Here is a 22027-nt window from a genome sequence, read left to right as displayed (position 1 = left end):
GCTTTGTGTCACTGCCTGCCATGCTGCTTCTCAGCGTGTGTGTGTGTGTTAGAGCGCGAGAGAGTTAGAAAAAGAGAGAGAGTCTATGAATGCTAGTGTGTCCGCATGCAAACGCAATATGTTTGTAAAACTTTGTGTATGGGGTGTGAGTAATGGCTTGTGTGTGTGTTGCTCCATGTCAACTGGATGCCCAAGCGTATAATTGACACTGTAGCTCCTCGATTTTGCATGGCCTTTCACCCCTCCATTTTTGTCCACTATTTATGTCCACTGCTGCACTTTTTTTTTTCTTTCTCTGTGGGTGATAGCAATTTTAATAAGACACAAGGTCAGAGTGCTGGTGGATACGGCGAGAGGCAGACTGTGGAAGACGGGCCAAAGTTGCCTTGTCAGGTTGCCCTTCTGCTCTATCCGGCCGAGTCAACTAGGGCTCCGTTTGTAACCAGATATTGGGTTTTCTATTATTTCCACTGGAAAAGTTAGGACATAATTGTATTTGGCAATAAACACTGCTGCCATTTGCTGCTTATTGACTCATAACATTATTGATTAATCTGTTAAGTATGTTTTAGATTATTTGATCAATTGTTTAGTCGATGCAAAGATATTGAATTTACACTGATAAAAGAGAGAAAAGCAGACAAATCATCACATTTAAAAAGCTGTATCCAGCACATGTTTTGCATTTTTGCTCATGACCTTAAAAAGGAATCATTAATTAATCACTTATTAAAATAGTTTTGATTAACTAACCGTTCCACCCCTGGTTACGTTGGTTACGTCCTGTGGCTCCACATATGCTCCACAGAAATCTCCTTCCTCATCTCCGTTGCCAGCTCCGCTTCACCAGCAGAACTCACCTCACACGTGGCCACATTTCTCTCTCTCTTTCCTTTAGCTTCTGTCCCTTTCTTTAGTGGTCTCCTCCCCTGTCTCCACCTGAGTGATCCTGTTATCACAGCTGACCTGTCGCTAGATCTGTCAACAGCCACAGAGATTACACCGAAGGCCGCGGAACACATTGGGCTCCCCGTTTGAAGGGGGTGGGGGGGGGTGGGGATTGCCTGATCCCCTGATGCTGATAAACTGGCCGAGGCTTTGGGGATTCAAGAAGGTCCCGTCGGGAATTGGGTAGGGGGATGTGTGTGTGGGGGGTTGCTATAGTCAACCTCAAGTCTACTTCTAATCACTGGGCTTTTCAGAGGGGATAAGGGAAAGGAGAATGGGAGCTTGGTTTGGAATGGAATTAGGCCCTGATGGAGCTGGGGATAAGGTTGTTTGGACTTTGATTTGATCACACAGTTTGCTTGAAAGCTTTAGAGTAGCGTGTTTGATCAAATCTATACTGCCAACATGCTATACAGCGTGGGCTAAATACATTGGCAATAACAACAACAACAACTCCTATTTGAACCTAAGTCAACAACATGCATGTGTAATGCACATGTCACTTTGCGTTTCGTAGCAGCTCATAATTTATATCATATTAGCCGTATTGGCACAGATCTGCCAATGCCTTCTGAACGGAACATTTTCCAGCTAATGAATCATAATCCCCGGGGACCTGGGATTCATTTCATTGATTCTAATTTCTAGGTATTCCTTGATCCATCCCTCCAACTCCCCCCTTTTTTTTTGACTGTTGCCACATGGGGGATACTTCTGCCATTCAAGTGAGAACAGAGCACAATTATCATTGATTCATGCAGCATAAAAGCAAAGCAGAGTGAGACAGACTCTTATGAAACGGGGCTTGCCAAAGTACTGTCAGAGCCGGAGTTTGATGGCTCACTCGTCCGTGGCCTCCGCATCATGTTGTCTTCACCAGCTGTTGTTTGACAGAAAGGGATTCTTCCCGCAGTGTGCAAAGACACAGCTATCAACTTAAGAGGCTTGACAGCGGCTCACTATGGGGCCGTTTTCCTACTGCATTATGTTAGGCATTACTGGTGGAGCATCTGCAAATGGTTTAACGGGATACAACAGCAACAAATTATGAAAGAAAATCCCTGAAAGCAGAGTGGACCCCTGGTGGTCTCTTTCTCCATACAAAAACATAGTATTTCTTTACAATTTTGGATTGATATTGTACAAAATTGTTGTGCTGCTATATGTGCGTTTGTAAAATACGCCTTAAAGATTTTCTTCTGGATTTGATGGTGGCTTTATGTCATAATATTGTGATTGCAATGGAACCAAAGCCTAGAGAAGTGCAGCAACCAATATAGTCTTGGAAAGCAGTGAAATAAACTGCCTTTTATTGATCTGCCCTAATTACAGGAGTCAATGAAATTTATGTTTTTCAGCCTTGCTAGAAGCCACTAATATACCATACTGAGTTGAGCAATCATTTCTAATGGTGAGTGATCAAATGACAAACTGTTCTGCCAAACAACAACAGTACAGAACAAACAAGGAGGGGAATAAAATCCAGTCTGGAGATACATTGCCAAACAAGGCTGTCAGGGCTGAGCATTTTCTGTTTTTATACTCCGTGTCTGAACAATTGATAGCAAATCATAAAATAAACCACTACCTGCTATTTAGTGTGGCCTCCCAAAAAAAAAATCTAAACCGTGCTGTAGATGTAAAAAAAACCTGCAATGCTTACAAGCTCTCTTTTCTTTCTTTTCTTTCTTTTTTTTTTTTTTGCTCCTTTCAGTATTCAGTCAACTTTAACCATGTCAGCAAAAAGGCACAACTGCATTCTCCATCTTCATCACTGCAAATCAGCATAGTTGAGTCAAAACCAGCCCCTGCCTATGTAGATGGTAAAATTCAATGTACAATACAAAGCGTGCTACGAGGCTTGTTGATGCTGATTGTGAGAGCAGAGCCCAGCTCCCAACACTTAGTAGATCATCGTAATTAAAACATAAATTGGAGGTATTGAGCTGCATGCAGTCGCCAGCGCGGGCTCCAGGGAAGCATTGATTCATGCATGCACTTGGAAACAATTGCTCTGATTTGCTCGGAGTAAAATATAGAAGTCTTGTAAATAAAATCAATAGCAAACAAGCTGCCCGGGCTCCTCAAATAGTAGACAGTGAATTACAATCGGGCAAATGATGCTGGAGGCATGAGTGAGCATGGGCACATGGGAGAAATGCAAGCTTTACAGTGAATGCAGGGTAAGATACAGTACATCTAAAATATCTGTATCAGGCAAAATCTCTTATTGGATGAGTATTGATTGATTTTGATGGACCAGTGAGATGTTTGAAAGGAACTAAGGAAAGCCAAGGCACTGGTTGCACAAAGGTCAGGTCAGTCCTCATTATATACGTAGACTTGTCTAAAAATATACACTGCACCAAGTTAGCCAATACATCCACAGACAAAGTGCTTTGTGCCTGTTGGCGACTAACACAAAAGAAGAAAACATAAACCACAATTTGTTGTTTTTCACAAAAGTTTGGAGAAGCAATGAAAACAGTTTTTAGAAACCAGAATAAATCCCCTTAAAATGCATATTACAGCTAAATATTGAATCCAAAATGTCCTTGTGACTGTTAAATTCTCCCCCCAGAAACATCTTTTCATTTTCTTTTCTGCTGGCATGAACACAGCTAGGCACTGTGGAGCTCTATCTCAATCAGCCATATTTGTTCGTTTGAAAGCAGTCCTAATTTACCCCGAAAATTAGTCCTACTTAAGACAGTCAAGAACAAGAAAGCTTTGTGCAACCAGCGGACTTTGATGTGTATCTGAAGCCATAGTCAAAGTCTGTCTCCTGATGAGAGGTAATGGAAAGGACAAGGGTCTAGCGTAATAAGAGCAGAGCCCTGATGCAATCTTTATTACAGGCCATTTACGTTTATACTGAACAATAACGCATTCTGATAAATATGCACAAAATGCAAGTAAATATAATGTAATGTACACACCTGCTGCAGTGCAAGGCCTTGATTACTGCCATTTAAGGAATTCCATACCTAGCTTGTGAAATTGTATTTCAGTAGGTTTGCATCGCTAAACTAGTAACTTAAGCTAGTTCGTCTTGGATAGTAATGGTCCACACTGAAGGGTCTGCTCAGGAGGTTACCTGAGGTATAATCTAATCTACTAGAGCTGTAAAAGTCTGGCTATTTGCTGACTTTACTTCAAGTTCAAGGTTCACTTCCAAACACACTGCAGGTTTTTTTTTCTTCTTTTCTTTTCTTTGTAAAGCTAATATAGCGTGATGAGAGAACAGAAGCACAATGGTTGCTATCTGCAGAGGTGCCATGTGCTATGGCTGAAGGAATATTCCCTGAAATGGCTCTGGGCGCACACCTGAACCCTGTGCTCCACATTTCACATTTTACATCTTGAAATGTTGATGTAAAGCAACAAGGCTGCACTAACGACACAAACTAGACACATGAATGGTATGCTGGAGTTTAGTTTGTGCCAGCGTAATCCTTGATTTCTGGTCACGTTTCTTTGGACTAATCATGCTGTGGGCAGTGTCCTTCACTGCTGCCAGCCCTCACGTTGGGGAAAAGAGAGGGGTCAGGAGTGAATGGACACAAAGTAAAAGAGAGAGGACAGGGAAAGCTGTTGCAGATATGAGCGCAGGCATACAAACAGCTGAGGGGAGAGGGGGAAAGAGGCTACAGCGAGAGAGAGTGGGGAGGATGTACGGGGAAAATTGGATAGGGAAACAACAGAGGGTCGGGGGAAGCAGTCAAGATGAGATAGCATGGGTAGAGTGGCAGCAGAATGAGAGAGGGTGGAAAAGGAGGGAGATGAAGGAGAGAGGCAAAATTGGAGAAAAGCAAAGAAAGGTGGTGGAGGAAGAGCTTTTCCTATAGCCCTATACTGTATCCTCAAAGCGGCTTTCATCCGCCCTCACATCACCAGCGTTGAGAAACCCCTCTGCAAACTACACACACACACACACACACACACACACACACACACACACACACACACTAATTATTCCAAAAAGTGTCCTTTGACAGTAATCACAAGTCTACCTTTTGGCATCGTACACATATTTTTTTTATTAATTATGTTGCTCCAGGGAATTGCTCAAATAGGTAGACAGAAAGCCCAACAAATATTTCCTCTAAATATAGAAAAAAGGAGCCTCGTGAAGCAGCTGAATATTGAAGCATTTCCAGCTTGAGAGACAAAGTCAAAATAGAATGATTTGTTTTTCTTTTGCTCTCGACAGCAAATCAAAGGGGCTCTCACACAGGTACCTCAGTGCAGACGGACACAAAAAGACAAAAAACATGAGCGTATAAGTGCAAACATACGTCCTGATGGAACATTGCTCCTGTATTATCATAATAGTATTGTATAGGGTCAAATCAAATTTCACTAGATGCATTATGTATGCATACGCATCGTAACGCCTGAGCAAAGGCACACATGCACACAGCCCGAATGAATGCTAGGAGCAGATAGGAGACAAAGGAATTAAAGCGAGGCTGACTAACAGAGTATGACATGTCCAAGGCCTATCACTAATTATGCCCCCACTGCTACAAACTGTTCCCTTACTATGATCCTCTGGAACAGGAGGCAGGGGAAAAGGCTGCAGCAATTACAGTACTTACAGAGTGCAGTTCAACTTCAACCGGCTTCCATGACAACACAATAATCTACATGAATTGGTAATCCATTACTCTCGGACAGGAATTTAAGGAATACAAGTTAGTGCATGTAGCAAGAGCGCTGTGCGTCACAAATGTCAACATGTTGACCCAGAAAACAGACGGAAATGATCACATCTTACTGTTTATCTGGAACGGCCTACAAGTTAATCAGTTAACGCAAATTGATTTGATGTAAATATCTATGAAAATAGAAGCAATTCTGTCACACTCCACTGTGTGAACTCAAGCGGTTCTCAGGTTCACCCTGTTTGGACTGGAGGCTGTTCAACCCGATGAGGTTTTCTCTGGACTTAGCCCTTGCTTGCATGGTATTCATTGTCAAGTTGCCTTTAACTGAGAAGGAACCGCTACTCTACTGCGTGATTTAAGCTTGTAAAACGGATGTATTTCTATTTTAGTTTTGTCTTAGCTGTAATCTTAAACTTTTACCCACTTATTACCCTTTTACACACGGTACCGTCAACGTCCCTTGGGTATAATTATCTAGGTGGTTGTATTATATGCTGTAGGTGTCCTTTATGTAAAAATTATTCTGGAACGATTAGCCTTGGACAAGATGAAGCATCTGGCTCAAAAGACTAGGTAATGCAGGATGTTGCATATGTATTCGGTGGAAGCTCTCTGATAATCTATTCTTTTGCCTGGATGAATAACAGTTCCCGTCTTTCAAAGACGGACCAATCATCAGACATTTATCCAAAATATCCCCTCTGTAATTGAATCTTAAGCTCCGAAATGCTTTCTGTGGTCAAGTCGAAGGATGGGTGAAACGTCTCCTCAGTCTTTTGTGATTAGCTCACGTTTGTTACCTAAATTCCCCACCTATTGATCAAACCCAGCCCCTTGAATCCCATCTCGGTGAAACAGAGCCAATGAACAGCATCTCAATTAGTGAATATGGAGCACTTAAATGCAGCCCCACTTTGTGGTAGCGACTGGGGTGTATTTTTACTTTTGTTAGCTCAAACTTTTCCACAATGCATCTATGGAGTCTTGAGTCAAGATGTTGAATGTATGCTCAGCAAACCTAACCATACAAACTCAAGAAGATCGGCTTAGTTTTTTGCAAACAAACTGCCCAAACAAACACACTGAAAACACCCACGTAGATTTATGCTCACTTAGATTTGTGGCACTCCACCAATAGACTTCACTGTTGCATGGGCAGCAGAGATGATGGGTGAGGCTGAGATGTTGCGGCATGCCATTTATCTCTGTCAGATGTGGTTGAGCACCAGTTCTTATTGGCTGGGCAGGATTCGTGATTGCTAAAGCGGCACCCCAGTCTCTGAGACCATGCTAATTAAACAGTGGGGAGGAAAGAGCAAGAGGCCTTCACACTCTATCCTCTAAGGCTCCGTTCTACTGCAACCAGCATTACCGCACACAGTTCTTCTGAGACGGAGCAGAAATGGAAACCCAGCTTAAAATGTCATGACCCATCTTTGTTGTTGACCATACAATGATTCTTGCCTCAGATGTGATTATAAAAGCTTACCTTTCAGCACTCAAGCGACCCTCCCAACAGTTCAAGAGCTGCAGGACGACAAACAAACAACACGTGAGAATGCGCTTTAGTCACCGTCATAAAAGCTGTTATGAAAGAAAAACATATTTAATTTGTGGAAAAGAGTTCAAGAGGCATGAAGATTGTGATTGTTGGGAGATAATAATGTTAATCACTGCCACAACAGCGCAGTGATCTGCTGCCCTGAGCTTGAGCACACATTCAGTACTGCCATTGCTTTTTATAGTGTAAAGGGCAAACATTTATTACCCGCTGATTACATTTGGCAGCCATATGTGTCTGACACTTAAGCCCTTGTAATTTTCCAAGCCGTTACAAAAGCCCCTTCTTCACCGCTGATATTCAGTCACTGCTTGAATGTGGTATGTCTAACAGGGATTTCACTGGAGCACCAAAAAAGGAGTCGTGAGAACAAAGAAGAAATGGGAGTTGGGGGGGGGGGGGGGGCACTGAGCAGCTTTTTAGTTTAGTATTAATTAAAATGTGGGCGGCACTCAAAAGGTCAGAGATTGACCAAAAGAAAGGGAAAAAAGGGGCACGTCACTGCTGATTGTATGCATAAGGCGCTCAAGGTCTTGTAGATTAATGCAAGTTCACTTTCAAAAGGGGAATCAAGAGAGAATTAGTCGTGTGACCGATAAACAGCATATCACCATGCTCTGTTTTCTTCCCCTTTTTATCCAGCTGGGAGATAAAATTCAGGCTTGGCAATGGTTGCCATCGCAATTGATTCTGGCAGAGGAATATGACTGCAGAGTATGAGGGCTAAGTATCTGAATAGCTGCTGTCAAAATGCTGAAGAGGAATTTATTCCTAGTTTATATGCAAGCTATATCATGGAGTTACTGAGACTAAACGGCTACAGTTTGATATACAGTATGCTGTCATTTCACTGGCGTATAATCGCGGAGCTGTTCTAGACGCAGGCTTACGGGTGCTGTGCCTGGATTTACAGAATGCAATGGAAGCAGACAATAATTTGCTCGGATATAACAAATCCTCGACATTTCAAAATATAAAATAGTCTTTGAACCGTTGTTGTAATTACCACAACCTTACTATTGGTCAATATCAGCTTATGTGTGGAAATTTTGTAAATCTGATACATTTGAGTTGAAAAAAAAATCCATTTTGAGTGACGCTCAGCATCAATGATATGATAGGAATATAATGTGAGCGTCTTTTGGGAAGGAGCCAATGAGAGAAAGCAAAACACAAGAAAGAGTTAGGAAGGAGGAAATTGGTAGCCCCATTGTGTCTGATCTATCCCTCCAGTAAGAAAGGTGTCTTGACCGGTGGGGAATACAGAACATGATTAATAGGTACACTCCAGCAGGCAGTAAGGGAGCTTCCCGTCAGAGGTCCTCCCGCCCTTCATAGATTTATGGCTAATAATTGGACATGAATGTAGCCAGCCTGGTGCTATCACAGGCTCACAGGGCCAGTTGGTTCGAGATACAAACAGAATGAATTCAATCTGTGTGTTTTATGCTGAATACTGTGAGAGTATGCAGAGATGCAGAAAATATATTCCAACTGAAAATGCTTGTGCCTGTAAGAAACTGAGAATAGCTCCAGACAATGACGTTCCTTCCCCAAAATAGACAGTCACACATTATGGTGCCCAAGACTGTATTCACTTTAAATGGCAGACCTTCCTGCTAGTCACTCTGCAGTGCTATGAGAGTACGCTTAACATTACTAATTGGATAGTTTATTAAAAATAATTTGCTGCTCAGGGTCCACTCAGTACATTTCCATCTTAAACACTCCACAGGGTGTAATAGATTAAACTAGCACTGTGTATTTTCAGCTGCAGCTTGACACATTGACAAGTTCTACATTATGCCTTAAATATCCCCGAATAATGAAACTAGCATGTGTAACAACTGGGGAAATAGACATGATGACCTTCTTAAAACACCATCTGTTGCACAGCACAACCACAGCAAGGCAAGATTAGCCAGCGAGGCTGAAAGAGTCACATTATATGTCCCACCGCGCCGTAAATGGCAAAACACAGTATCGCCACTTTGCTTAATTCAAAATGGTGTCGTGCGTTCACAACGTTTTGATTCGAAAGCCAGCGGAAACATGTCTTCGCTGTTGTAATTATTGAAATGGTAAGATTTAGTGAGCACAAAGGCTACTGTAAAATACCATCAAACAAAGAAAGAGAGCGCCTTAGACGGTTGACATTTCCATTTGTATCTGTGACAAGCGATCAAGCTTGCAAAGAGAGCGATATTATCCTGCTGTATGTAAACATAGTCTGGGAATATCAAACATGATGAACGGTGATTATGTGCTGCCGGCCTAAATAACCCTGGCGATGACAGGCCTTGGCGCTCCATTTATTCGAACACTAATATTGCCCCCCTCCCCCTTCACCTTAGCGATGCCCCTCCCCCCATCCCACTCCCTGTTCACCATTTTTTTTTTTCAATGCCTTCACTTCATATATTATTTCAGGATTTGAGACAGTTCTTTTTCTGTACACCTTGGGGTCACTGTCATCCCAGCTCCACTCCCCTCCCTCCTGCCCTTCCATCCATGATCTTTTTTTTTTTTTCCCCTTTCTAAATTCTCTGTCCATTGCCCTCCTGACAGCCACCCATCAACCTGGGTGCAATTTAAAAAGCCCTTCAACAGCTGCCATTCCACAGGGCTGGCTATCAGTCCAGCTGCCAAAGCCCAGACAGGGACTCTGCTTCAGCAAGCAACTTTGAACGTCAGGTTGGTTTCCCCCCAAATTCCAAATAGACTGAAGGTGAAAGACTCTATTTCTCAGAGATTGGTTCAGCTGGAGACAGGGTGACTGAGGTGGAGCTTCGAGGCAGCATTGCTACTTCCTTCCTGACATGTTACAGCCAACATCTGGCATGCGGCGTTGCAGTCCGGAGACGAATGTGTGTGATTTCATGTAGGCTGATGAACATGTTTTAATAACACCAGCATGAAGCAATGTGTTGAATTATATTTTGAAACAGAATGATACTTTGGGGGTAAAAAAAGGGAAGTATTTTGTGTATAATACAGTGAGGGAGGGGTATTTGTGGTTCTGCAGAGATCCATCACTGAGATGAAGCATCTCAGTGCCTGCCAGCATGCCTGCATGCGAAACACTGCATATATTGCTTGTCTAAATGCACATGTTGCCTGAAACAATCAAGTGAAAACGGGTCAGGCTTGAGACTGGGCAGCATGCTGCTCTGCACTTCTCTGCACCATATGTCTTTGTCAAAAATATTTGCTGTGCGCCGAGTGAGGGATGAAATCAATCCAAGTGCTATTTTCCCAGTTTCTCCTTCTTGAAGGCAGCAAAATTGTACTGATAGTTGCCAGATCAGCCCACATTGTCAAATGTAACAACTGGCCACCAGTGACATTCGCAGACAGACCATCTGGTCTCCAGCGTCCCATAGTCGTTTAGGGAGAGAATGGAATGGCTGAAGCCTTCCTCCTGTCTCAATTAGCTACTGGGAGAGATGGATGTAAGAGCTGCTCTGGTGTTATGGACCAATCAAAGATGTGTGCTATGTGCCAGTTGGAAAATGTCACTAGGTGACAAGCAAATTCCACTTAGAATGACTGAACAGATGTACTTGCTGGCCTTTATTTTTTTCGTAGTTCCACCCACTCAGCTGGACCTGTGGCACACACTCTATCTACACTGCCTGAAGATAAAATCAACAGCACAGTGAGGTCGTGTCTAGGCACTCGATAACTCAAACCATGGTGTAATAATAAACTTTGTCGGAGTTGTATTTAGAGTTGAGCTTTTCAATATGCTATATATGTCTGTAATATCCTTTTTACATTTTAATAATCTCATGCAAATATGCCCTCCAAATAGCTGCTGCTGAGGTTAATTTCGCATGAGGCCATTTCAGCTGAATTGTGCGTATAGCTGAAGGAGTGAAGCTATTTTCTACCGCTGCTTCTGGATCGGCTACAGCCATTGTGTTGGGGACTCTTGCTGTCCGCCAAAGCTTTTAGTGCATTGTGTAGCAGCATCACTTTTGCCCACAGCCACAAGACCACATGAACAAAAGCTCCAGTTGGCTGGGTCACACTGCGATGTACCTGGGGGATGTACGCATGTTTTTGCATGGTCTGGGGAGGGTAACTGTTGGGTCCATTAACATGAGAGAGAGCTGCAGCTTCCAAGCTGAAAAATTGCCCTAAGCGAGCCGGCATTATAGTGAGGCATCTTCCCTGATTCCATTCAGCAAGGAAAGTTAATGGAGTTGAAGTGGGTAGTCTAAGTGAATCTGCTGCCAATGGAAAGGCTTTGATGTAGCGAAGATTAAGCAATTGTTGTAATTTTATGTGCTAACCCGGAGTACCATCAGCCTCAGAAAGCAACCCTTTTAAAATGGTCTTAGTCCATCAGTGGCTGCTTTGCTCTGTTGGTAAAAACATGCAGTGAAAAGCAGTAAAACATTTCCAGCATTTATTGAATGTAGGGAAAATATGAGTGCCCTTTTTAAACATGCATCTTGCAATCTAAGGATGTCAATATGATGTGAAAAGAGTCTACGCCGTCTCATTTGATAATGGTGAAAAAAAGACTTTTGTTTGGTCCACATGAGAATGAAGCAGACAATTAAAATGAAACAACAAGATTTTCGCATGGAATTGACTTCAAGGTTCGGAAAAGCCCCTCTTTGCAGCATGTGGACCATGGTCTCTTTTGTGTTTTGAGGAACACTTTTGAGCATGAACAAGGTCATATGTTTCAGATTTCCTTTCCCCACTTCCCTCTAAAGCTCCAACGGCTTCCCTTTAGCCAACAAGTGTAAGATAAGGCATGGATCTCTAGTGGGATATATCAGTTAATGGTAGAAGTGTCCTTCCTGTGCCCTTCTGTAATAGCCAAGCATCATTAGTGAGAGGGTTAAGAGAGGGCTCAGCCATCCATATGTTTCAATAATTACCTTGCACTTCTGTCAAAGCGCATACAGAGGGACTGAGCTTACGCCAAAGCGCTACAGACAAAATAAATGATGAGAAAGAGGCTGTCTAAATGTATCTATTTTCCCCCTCGAGACTCCGTTTCTTGTTGCTTTTCTGTGAGAACATTGAAAGCAGCTGAAGGTGAAAGCTAAGAATGTTCAGTTTTTATCACATGAAACAGGCTGCGGGTCATGCCTCAGCCTCGGTTGCAGAGGCAGCAGTCGGCGCTGTGAGTGACACATTATTTCTCTGGAACCCCCGCCACTCCCATCCTAACTCCCCCAAATCACAACCTCCAATCTATTTTCTGCCTGGCTGGTCTTATGAAACTGCATATATTCTGTCAGATTAATCCCATCATATTCCCATACTGTTTAGTTCTCGGGTGTTTGAGGAGCAGATTTTGAAATGAGGGCCAAAACAACACGGAATGTGTGATCTCCTCAGAGACGGGCTGCACGGTGGAGATTTAACGTTGGACCTTAAAACATTAAATTCATGGGTTTCTGATGCTGTGATGTGGCAAGTGTGGCTTTATGTTTAAGGTCCCAGTGGCACATTATTACATCAGTATGTTATTATTATGATAATGTTCACTTTTTCAAATTACACTAGGTGTCTTCATGGTTATATAGTAGGAATGTACAACCCGGGTTGAAGAGAAATAGATGCATTTCAAGTAGACATATACTCAGGCTCACTATTCGTACTTGTACTCTTGCATGGTTTTGAAAGGCAAACTCAAATTAAAATATTTTTGCTTGAATTGGCCAATAGGTTATATGCCATTAATATGATCTTGCTGAGATAAAATATTTATATTATATTCATATTTTGTATTAACTAAAATCCACAGTGTTTGGGCTACAACCAACAGCCAACATTTCAACTGCCTGTAAACAGTCAAAGAGTATAAACCTTATGCTTTTACTTTGTTATAGTCATCTATAGTGGTGATTTGCATAAAAACACAGAATTAATATGATTAGGAAAGAAAATATTTATTTTTATTAATAAAACAAATCTTGGCACTAGCTTTGAGCTAGTGTTCGGAAGTTAAACATCATAATTTATTCTAATATCTCTTATATTGCTGTGAAAACATCTACATTTAATCAAGTTTCTTGCCAAAAACTACCTTTCACAAGATCGCATGTCATTGATCCATTTCTAATAGAAATGTATTGATAAGGCACAGCTTTAAGCTGTATTCATGGTAAGCAATATTAGTCACCCTCCAAACACTCGTTCCCCAAAATCTTAATATTTCCTATTGCATCCCGCTCATAGATTCAACTTTAAGTGAATTGCTGTAATGCCACATTACTGGACAGGCTGCAGCTGCACTACAGAGTGAATAAGACATTGCCTTTTGCACCATTACATATATTTAATCTTACTCTGGAATAAGCTTTGCATTCCAGTAGTGCTGACAATTCTGGACCTTTAGACGAAGCCCTCTGGAGCATAAAAGGGAAAATGGCAAATGCAGCGCTTCACAAAGTCAGTATTATACTCATCGTCTATGGAGCAGGTACAGTGTTTGCAGCCAGATGACTTGACTGTCCTTGGTCACTGCAGTAACATGTGATTCCTTCAACACAATGTTTTGAAAAAGAACTGCATTAGCCTAATGGTCATTCAATAATGTGAATATGAATGAGATTTACCGCTGCACTGGTTAATGCTGATTGATGCATTTCCTCGCTCTGTGCTGATGACCATTAGGGCAATTTATGGATGTGTTTTGATAGGAGCTTCATTCAACATCAAAAGCAGTAGAGATGACAAGATTTGAGCACACAGGGGATGCAGTTTGTTTTCTTTTGTACAGCACAACTTATTAAGTGAGGAGAAACTAAATCGGTTACATTGGAATTCAAAGTGCGCTGTGTTCTATCACTTAGATCTTTTTGATATTGTTATCCAATTATTCATCTGCCCCGGATTGGTGTCAGACTTGTTAAGAAATCTGTAGCTTCCTCTAAAACACATCCAATTATTTAGTCCTCACTTGAAGTAAAAGATTTGTCTTGAATGGTTTGAACAAATTGAAAGCATTTTTTGAATTTATTTACCACAGTCATGATTTCCTGCCCTGAAAAAAAAATGTAATGTCAAAAATGTTATCATCATCATCATACTCCAAATGTGAACACTATTTGCTGTGCCACCCCACAAAAAAAAAAAAAGATAACTTTCAAATTGGATATGGACTGACTGTGAGGTTCATGGAATGCATCTGTTTGCTCATGTCAGTGTGCTCATATCTGCCGTTCCTCTAAATGCAGCACACAACTTGTTTCCTGATGCATTCATTCAATCCCCATCCTATCTTCTCTCCCATGAATGAAAATCTCCTAACAGCACACCACAAAAGAAGTTGCTAAGCCATTTGGATCAAGAATCTCCCCAGGCAAATCCGCAATTAGAGTCTAAGCTGCCTTGTAAAATCAATTAGGAGTTGTAGTATGTGTTACAGGTGCACCACTGGCTGGCACCGCTCTAAATGGACCAGGAAGACTGGTGTAAATCTGCCGTGCAAGAGGATATAATCTGCAGCACTTGGTCACAAAATGTCTATAAAATCATCCTCTCCTGTGAGGAGAGGCTTTGTACTGTAGCTTTAGAGTTACTGAAAAGCTTAAAAAAAGTTTTGACAGCAGGGAGTTGCAATGCAAAGAAAGTATATTCTGTCTGCAACGTTGCAAGTTTGAGCTGACCGACTTCATTTTTGTCTTTGAGTTAAGTTCTTCAGTGATGAAATAAGCTCTCATATTGCACCTAAACTACAACAGGGAGACTGGCTCGTGTTGATTTGTGTTCTTTTATGTCACATTATCAATGCAGTGCAACATAATACAGGATGAGAATGTCATAGTTGCTGAGTGGACAGCACCATCGCATTGCCTTTCTTCGGAGTTTGCATGTTTTCCGCGGGATTGTGTGGACATGTGAGTTTTGTCTGTATGATGGTAGCGATCTGTGCAATACTGACATACTATCACATTTTAAGTTGGCACATTGGCAACCAGTTGCCTATTGATGCATCCAACAGAAACATTAGTATTCATTTATGGCCACCTGATGAGCAGTCCAAATATGCACTCTTTCTCTTAGCTTTGGGAAACATTTGTCTATATAATATATAATATTTGCTATATCTCTCAATGTTAAACTTGTTCACTAGCTAGTTGCTATCCTAATTATGTCAGCCATTTGGTGCTGGCCAGGTAGCGTACTGTGGATTTATATTCCCTTTTAAGCAGAAGATAACACTGTAAGAGCAGTGAGATTGAACCAAAAGAGTGAAGCTGTGAGGCTGTGAAATCCAAACTATTAGCTGAAAGAGCTATAAAGCTTTGTAGAGCTGAGAACATTATTGTTGTGTCACTACAAGGAACCCCTTTGACATTACACAGTCATTTTAATCCATTGTCAACATCAACATATTGAATGGCGCTTTAAGCTTTTGAGATCACTAACTATTGGTGAAAGGTTTTGCCATGGAATATGATTTTGCTTTGTAAGCACCCAGGTCTGAAACTATCAGAACGAGCCATTTATTTCCCAATGCAAGTTGCCTCACTGTGATAATTAATGAGATCGACATTTTCAATTATCTGTTTCCTGCCTTAACTTGCGCAGCAAAAGAACAGCTGTTGGCGTCGACGGGGTAGGAAGACGGGTGATGGAGAACAAAGAGGGCAGCATCTGCCTCTTTGAGAGATGGCGTGTGTTTTTTTTTTTCATCAATATCTTTGTGTGGCATACCACCACGAGAGCAGCGTTCCTCCAGGTGTGTCTAATATAGTGGGACACGGCAGTATGTACCATTCTTGGTTAAGTTATGCAAACAGACGTGGTTTGTTTAATGTGGCATCCTGCACCTGAACAGTTGGTACAAAGGCCTTTATGGCACATAAATAAAAGGCACTTTGGTGCTGTTTGAATTCCCCATCCTTAGACAGATTACCCTATCGGTAAAGCACCACCCTATAAAGTCACCCTATACTCTCTATAGGGTATGTGGCAGATGTTGCCTTCTTTCTATACGTAATACACAAGCAGCTTTCCTGACATCTCGGCCAATGAGGTAACTGTTGTCAAATACGGCCATTCACAGTCCATTTCTTTCAGTGGGTCATGTAGAGGCATGGGGCCCATTTTAAAATATATTCTTTTTTTATTTTCACCAAGGTCACTAGGTCTCTGTTGGCTTATGGCCTATTCAGCTGGGAGCTGCAATTAGGCTGTGAAACCATGTATCATATTGGGTTAGTCACCAGCTTCAGTTGCCCACTAGTGCCATACATCACCTCCGTTGCACCACGTAGAGTATTTGGAAGGCCACAGTAAGCCCACAGGGGAATCATTAGTTCATATGTAAATATGAGAAATGGATGCAGATTTCACCTTGCCTGCATGGATCGGGTGCCTGCATTGTAGCTCGGGAATGACAAACAAGGGTCATATAGCCCTGCCACCGCAAATGCCTTTGGTTGCTGCTGTTGTTATGATCCTGCATGATAATTGGGGAATGGAAAACAGAGGCGCTAAGGAGACCAGTGCAGATACCTGCCACACAAAGACATTTAAAGAAACAAGGTATACAATGACGACAATGTGCTGTTTACTCAAAATACATGTAGCCGGCACATTTTTATTTATTTTTTTTTAATGACTATTTTACTTATTGTGTCTCGATGCAGTTTTTTCATGTGCTCCCGTGAAAGCTTGGCCCCATTTTCATGTGGTTTTGCATTTGTATAGATTTTGTGAGAGAAGGAATACCCTGCTGCGGAGAAATAGTTTCACGCTGAGATCAGTGGAGCGCATGTAGTTCAGTGAATGCTGTTGTACATTCTCACTTTTGCACATCAGAGGAGATGCAACAGCTCATTCTTCCTTCCTGGGCCACAGCGAGTCAAAGATGCAAATGTGGGCATTCAAGCATGGAACCTCTGACCTCAGTAGGCAATTCTGAAATTACAGAACAGCCAGCACTTTACTTTCTCTTAAAAGAAAAGGAAATATGCATCGGCTCTTTTATTTTTTATTTTTAGACTTATTTTCTTACAGGAAAAAAAAACACCCACAGGGCTGTTTTCTTTTTGTTATCATCTTGCTTGTAAGACCCAAAAAGAAATGACTAGAAACATCACAGAGTGACAGATTTAGTCTGAATTTCCATGCCGGCATTTCAGTCAAGATCATATCTGGTACGCTGAAGTCAGGAGATTTTAAAGTCAGGTCAAACCGCAGTCGTTCCTCCAAGCAGAAAAAAATGGATAACAGTTCAGATTCTCACTGTAACATCGGTATACAGGTGAGCACAGAGGTTCCAGGCGTGCCGTGTGAGAGTTTGAGGGAAATGTGAAAAATGTATAGCCGTAAAATTCTGCGTGACGAGCAATAAAATGACACACTTCTTTTTGACTGCGTCTCTGTTTTCTGCCTCCATGTGAGTGTGTGCTGTTGTCTATGGCAATTACCAGCGGCATCGCTGTGCACTTTGTGAATAATGGAAGTATGTGGTTCATATTTTCTGAGCCCTCCGGCATGGTAGGAGGTGAAGTACATACAGTAGAACACAAATCAACCTAATCAGGCAATATAAACAATGCTTTGTGTTTCTTCTCTATATGAAGTTACCTGCATATCAACAGTGTGTGAGCAGCGCCGCGGGAAATTTGCTCTGCACAAATCTTATTTGACTGCAAAAGCGCGGAGCTCCAAAATGCTCCATCAGCTCTCAGACGCTTTTGAAAACAGTCAATAGTGTTGAGGAGCCAATGAGTCACACAGCTGGGCTGATATACAGCGGCCCTCGTGTCGGGTGCTTCTAGGGTAAGAAAAACAAACTGAGCTGAGTTTGTGCCGTCTGCGCTGCCAGCCACCCATGTGGAACGTGCCGAAAGATAATTAGCACAATAACGTGGTGAAAAAGGAAACGCAACTTGAGGAAATCAACTGTTAAGGAACATCTGAGGCCGCAACAAGCTGTGCCTCAGCATATGCTCCTCCGGTGTTTGCAACAATGCTCCGTCTTCGGTCCCTGCAGGAGAAAAAGCTTCTATTTATAGTTCAACTTGAATGTTTTCTCAAGATGGACTGGGGCTTTGCTTTTTACTGTCTGGGCTAATTTCCCAGGTAGTGCTGTCTATGTTTTTAAGTTCTCAAGCGTAGTACATTAATTTTGCCAAACACATCTTTTTTTTTTTTTTTTTTTTCATATATTACATCAAAAGGAAAAAAGTCTAACGTGGTTGCGTCTGTAAAATCAGTTCATGTTATCAAGTTAATTAAAAGCTGGAAACTTTCTGGAGACAAATTGCACTTCATTGGAAACACGAACGTGCCGCAAACGGGACCACAAGTCTTAGAAATAACCTCAGATAGCAATTTTAAGAGGTCTGTTTTACACATAAGCCAGTCCCAAAATTCCACTTACTGAACAGTTTTCAGAACATGTAACAAGGGGAAAATCCAGCTCCACGAGTAAGACTCTGATTTTATATAACCTGGAGTTATATGCTCTCGACTATATGAAGTGGCAAGAAAATTAAATCACAAAATTGGACCGGTCATGCTTAATCTTTAAGATGAAATGACTGTCTTGGCCCTGCGTTAAGTACTGCTCAGTTTACAGGACAACACTGTCACAGCCGTGACATACTTTCATCTATCACCCCGATGCGGTTCATTCAGTGGTATTTGGAGACAGTATGTTGGCCACCACCTCATATAATCAGGAGTCCATAACAGCGAGTTGTAATTATCTGTACCTATACAGTCCTCCCACTCAGTCTATTCTGCTGGGGCTTACTGCAGCAGCTCGTCTGAATTGGGGGTATTTATACATGAAATTAAGGTGTAATTAAAATCGGTCTGGTGCTAAAGGGGCTGAAGGTGATTATGCTCATTTGCATAGTACACTGATTTCTTTTTTTAATGCTGCCTTCACAATCACAAGCGGTTCTAACACATTTTAGACATCCATCATTTTTAATATTTCAAACACAACCAAAACTTTTGGGATGATTAGTAAAAGTGTTTACGTGCAAAAGCATATTGCATTCTTAATGTATCTTCAGGGAAGGCGAAATGATTGACATGCCACCGATGTTAGTGAAACGGACTGAATTCTCAATGTACAGCTCTGTTTTTTTGTAATTTAAGCATCTAGCAGATGTTTTTCTCCTGAGTGAATTACTACCACGTTGGTCTAGATGAGATTAGAAAATGTAAGCAATGAAACAAGATTCTGGTGAGAATCTGATGAGGAATCATTGAAACTGGACCTCTGAAAATAAACATTAGTATTCCGCTCATTTTTCACAGGCACAACATTATCTAATTTGCTCCATTGGGCTTGTTTTGAAGCAAATGGGGGACTATTATATGGGCTGTAGACCAAGGAGAAACTCATTACTTCTCACATTATCACCGCAAATGTGAGGAGGAAAAAAAAACCCGAGCTCTGTCGCTTCAGTCTGGTCGCAGGCTAAAGCCTCGGCCTCTCGTCCAGGTTGTAAATGGACCCCTCTCGGCTGATTCGCCGTTGCGTCCTAAGCCATCCCTGATATTTGGTGAGGGGATGTCATGGCTGCTCCAGCTGTCACAGGCACAGCTGTTCACTTTCCCCTTGAGTGAGCAGAGCTGCCTTCGCCCCGCGGCTTGATGGCGTGTGTACGTATGGGCGAGAGTGTGTCCAAGCGCAAGCATGCAGGGATACTGACAAGGTGCACTAGCAACACAGCTTCTTCCAAGACACAGGAATACAAACGGCTCTGCCCAAGCAAATTGGGAGCCGCTAGCAAGGGGGCTGTGTCAGTACATGTTTCCCAACGACAACATGAATTAGTTTCTCATTGTGGTTAGGGAGGACATGTTTTCTGAAGCTCTGAAGTGATGGACACAATGTTCATTGTTGATGAGCACTGCGCTGCACCCGTTGCTTCTTCTCCAAAGAGGCTTTCAAGAGAAGCTGAGGGCAAAGTGCTGCCGATGTATGCGCTGGTACTTGATTGATGCTTCCCTCCTTTGGCCTGGGCAAGCATTTACTTTATCACAACACCTCTTCACACCATGAATGTGTACCTCTTGAGGTCTTGGTGTCCGAAGTGCTAAAAGGGCTGTATTGATTGCATACTGAAACAGTCGGTTATGATGAATGGACACTCGCTAAATCAAATTTGGAGATTAATCGGCCAGCGGCGGTGTCATTAGGGCTCTGTGATGGGTGAATTAATACGGTGATTAAGTGAGAGGTTGCTTCTATGTCACCATGTCAGCTCTGACAAGCTGACCCCGGATCAGCTGGCAATGGAGTAAAAGACACTTCATCATCTTCCACCTATATAGTGTCTTTGACCTTTGGCATTTACATTCATCATCCTGGGTTTTCCTTCCACTTGCACCTTGGAATAGTCCATTGTTTATATTAATAGGAACAGCTTGCACCGGCTCTGCAATTTCTGGTTTTGAATTTAATGGGGAAAAAGGAATCCCTTCATAAACTGAGAAAAGAACACATTCGTGTTGTTAAGTCCATCCAGACTATAAACTGTTTTCTGCATATTGGTAGAGCTAATAAAAGTATTCTTGGCTGGCAGGAAAATGCAAATGCTGACAAAATCAATGCACCCCGCTGCCAAACCCACAGACACTAGCGAGCAGATTTGGCTCATTTCGCAAACAAGCAATACATACACACACACCCATGTTGACGCACACACTCACACACGGACAAATCTGTGATACACCGTGTCCCTATGACCCTTATGCTCCATATGGTCAAGAAAAGGGCAGAGAAAATAAGCACACGGCTCTGTGGGTGACTGCAGCTTGGCAAGCATGCACAGCCCCGAGGTCCGTGGTGTTGAAGCAACATAGCAATGGTTGGTACAACCCTCTTTTCCGTACCAATGCTCCTGTCCTGCTTCATATACTGTAGTGTAGTGTACAAACATTGTGGTTGTGGGTAAAAAACGGAAAAAAAAACATGGGTCTTTTTTTCCTTTTTTGGTCTGAAAAACAGCTCTAAAATGAACCAGATTTGCTCCATTGTTGAAGCGGCAAAACATACATAAATCATCTATACACACACAGTGTGTGGCTATAAGCACAGAGCTCACACAGTGCACCACATTAACGTCTTACAAATGGCCTTTAAAAGTCAATGGGTCATATGGTAGTAAAAATCATCGTATGGATTTTTGGGTAGAAGCCTGGTCTAAGGTCTGCGGTTAGCACAGATTGAAGATTGAGATATGTCCACTTTTCTTTTCTTTTCTTTTCTACAACTTGACAAACATTCATAAGGTTGCTGACTGAATAAGACTACACAGGTTGTCGGGGACATTTAAAATTGTCACACCAACAGGTCCATCTTTTACAGCCCATGGATGTATAAGCCTCATTGTGTTTATACTCGCACTAATGTGACCGTGGTGTAGTTTAATAGCCTAACATTAGCTTTTTACTTCTGCTTATTGCATTCACATTTAAAACATGATATTAGTGCCGTTCATTCTTGGAGATTATCTTGCTGTACAAAACTTGTATTAAACTCATACATTTGGGTTTGCCACAGAGTATATTTTCTGCTATAATCCAAAATCCAATGGAACTATCCCACTGGCTTTTTGTCGAGGAAACCAGAGCTAACTTCTAGGTTGGCCTCCAAAAAGTACGTCATGCTTTTATCTCTCGATATGATGGTGGTGAATGGAAATTCGAAGGTTGTGCTCAGATGTTTGCAGAGATTAAAAACATTCAAAGTTCAACAGTAATGTTTGTTTCCAGTAAAACTGTCTGGGTCACTCTGGATAAAGCACTGACCTTGATGTTAACAGTTTGTATTGGAACAACTCTCTACCAAATAAATAGCCCAATAGAAAACTGAACATGTGGGTGAACCAACCAA

At 41.9% G+C, this 22027-nt stretch overlaps 1 protein-coding gene across 33 annotated transcripts in view; it reads right to left on the bottom strand.

Moving 5' to 3' along the window:
- LOC137874609 (receptor-type tyrosine-protein phosphatase delta-like) overlaps positions 1–22027 on the bottom strand; it is a 333500-nt gene that overhangs the window by 135481 nt on the left and 175992 nt on the right. For all 33 annotated transcript variants that reach the window (XM_068713389.1, XM_068713393.1, XM_068713391.1 and 30 more), the window contains exon 9: positions 7108–7145. The gene's annotated coding sequence lies outside the window, so the exon portion shown is untranslated. The remainder of the gene's footprint in view (positions 1–7107; positions 7146–22027) is intronic.

The sequence above is a fragment of the Cebidichthys violaceus genome, unplaced genomic scaffold (genome assembly GCF_023349555.1).
Source record: "Cebidichthys violaceus isolate CVI_PGR_0920_01 unplaced genomic scaffold, fCebVio1.0.p SCAF_19, whole genome shotgun sequence".
NCBI classification, from domain to species: domain Eukaryota; kingdom Metazoa; phylum Chordata; class Actinopteri; order Perciformes; family Stichaeidae; genus Cebidichthys; species Cebidichthys violaceus.
The sequence above is the reverse complement of the archived record's forward strand: the minus strand, read 5'-3'. Positions and strand labels throughout refer to the sequence as shown.